General features: G+C 37.8%; 1 protein-coding gene across 5 annotated transcripts in view; it reads right to left on the bottom strand.

Annotated features, from left to right (window-relative positions):
* Positions 1 to 2,446, bottom strand: part of LOC106532175 (pleckstrin homology domain-containing family A member 5) — a gene marked incomplete at its 5' end in the record, with an annotated part of 87,284 nt that overhangs the window by 16,852 nt on the left and 67,986 nt on the right.

The following is a 2,446-nucleotide window of genomic DNA, read 5'->3' as shown; positions in this document are numbered from 1 at the left end:
GAAAAATATATTGTATAAAGGTGCTGGTCCATCTGTGACCAAGACAGCAAGTCTTTGTGATGTATCAACAGCCACGGTAACCAGGGTAATGTCAGCATACCACCAAGAAGGACCAACCACATCCAACAGGATTAACTGTGGACGCAAGAGGAAGCTGTCTGAAAGGGATGTTATGGTCTAAAACCAGGTGTTTCACTTTCATTGTCTAACCCCTGTATGTAACCAAACAAACAAATGCATATAAAATTAAATGCTCTCATTCAGCAAGCAACAGATAATGCTGTCATAGTCTTATTTTCTATAAAAACAAACTATTAGAAAAAATAACTTCAGTCTTTACCACATGTTAAAATGAGGTCTGTGACCTCAAACAAAAAACTTTGGATAATATCAATCATTCAAAGTCTGAGTCTGAGTCACTATTTTACAGTTTGTTAATTCATTATCTTCCATTTGGTCAATTCATTGGCATGATCAAGGAGGCCAAGATTTCTATTTTCACAGCAACCTCTTCCAGCTTTTCTGAGAGGATCCAAGGTTTTCCCAGGCCAGCCAAGAGACAGTTTCCCTCGGCAGCACAACAGTTTAGTGGTTAGCATTGATRCCCCACAGCAAGAAAGTCCTGGGGTTGATCCTCGGTTTGGTACTGGGGTCTTTCTGTGTGGAGTTTACATGTTCTCCTTTTTCTTGTGTTGGTTTTCTCCAAATACTCCAGAAGGATTCCTCCCACAGACCAAAACCATGCATGTTAGGTTGCTTTCAGGCCAAGGCCTCCCATGCAAAAGGGAACTGTAATCTCAAAGGGAAATGCCTGGTTAAACAAAGGTTAATAAAATAATAGTCTCTTTGTGAAGGCCTATCCGAACATTTTACGGTTTCACCCACTCTTTTTCAAAAAAAAAATAACACCTTGTCTCAACTATACAGTATGTGTATGGGTTTGAGTGAGAGCTCTTCTTTATGTGTCCCTGTAATGCAGAGCTGTCACGATACAGCGGGCAAGCTGGGCATTTGTCCCTGACATTATTGCATTGTACACTGCCCACTAAAGGGGCCCCATGCACACATGCAGTGGGGAAAATAAGTATTTAGTCAGTCACCAATTGTGCAAGTTCTCCCACTTAAAAAGATGAGAGAGGCCTGTAATTGACATCATAGGTAGACCTAAATGCACTGAGTTGCCACCATGTGATTGGCTGATTAGAAATTAAGTGTTAACGAGCAGTTGGACAGGTGTACCTAATAAAGTGGCCGGTGAGTGTATATATTCTCACAGTCTGTGAGGAAAATTCCATCCAAGTTGCCTGACTGCGACACAAAGAGACACGCTGCTTGCCTTCATAGCATTTTGTAAAGTTCAGCGGCGATTAAACAAAGAAGCATGAAGCGAACATACCCTTCAGGATTTTCGAAAAAAAAAAAAAAAATGAGACTGTGGCAACTCAACTTCCCCGTCAAATGTCTGCTTTAGCACCATAACTTGATAAAAGCTAATGTTAGCTTGTGTGCTAATCTTGGTAAATGATAAATGGACTAAACTTATATAGCGCTTTATCAAGCCCCATGGGGACCCCAAAGTGCTGTCATTAAAACAAGGACAAAACACACTGATGTTAGAAAGCAGATTATCTCTGCTCTGTTGGTAGTCTACAGACACTTATTTTGGTCCATTTACAGAACTTTAAAACAAGATATAAACTATTGTTAGTGTGGTGGTGGGTGGGTGACAATATTTCTATAGTAAATAAATATAAATGTAAACTCTGCTACACACATATAACTATTTAATGGTGCATTTGACCTATTGAAAACATAGAAAAAAATAAGAGAGAAGAGAAGAGAAGAGAAGAGAAGAGAAGAGAAGAGAAGAGAAGAGAAGAGAAGAGAAGAGAAGAGAAGAGAAGAGAAACAGCCTTTATTGTCCTGCAGAGGGGAAATTCAGGTGCAACAGCAGCAGCAGATACATCAGTCCACAAAACAATATGCTGCTATGCAAAATTAGCAACAGTAGCGAGAATAATAGAATTATAATAATAATAAAAAAATTAAAAATAAAATAAAATTACTGTACAAAGCTAGAAAAATTAAAAAAGATAAAAAAATAAGATACTGTGCAGAAATCAAATTACAAAGAAAACAGTCATGACAGACTCATGATCTGAGAGAGTGTGCAACAGATTCAATTAAGTCATTTCTGGCAGTGTGCATAATGTAATTCTAATAAAACAATAAACAGTAAATTTTCATATTAATAATTAACAAATTGTAGATGATCAAAAGTAGCCTATATTAAGTGTTATACTTTACAGGATGAACTACATAACTCTGCTTGTTTAAATATTCAGGATCAGGTGGCTCCTGTCAAAACCAGATACAGTGGAGAAAATAAGTATTTAGTCAGTCACCAATTGTGCAAGTTCTCCCACTTAAAAAGATGAGAGAGGCC

Source organism: Austrofundulus limnaeus, unplaced genomic scaffold (assembly GCF_001266775.1).
Source record: "Austrofundulus limnaeus strain Quisiro unplaced genomic scaffold, Austrofundulus_limnaeus-1.0 Scaffold725, whole genome shotgun sequence".
Lineage (NCBI taxonomy): Eukaryota > Metazoa > Chordata > Actinopteri > Cyprinodontiformes > Rivulidae > Austrofundulus > Austrofundulus limnaeus.
Note: the sequence above shows the minus strand (reverse complement) of the source record. Positions and strands in the feature narration are given on the sequence as shown.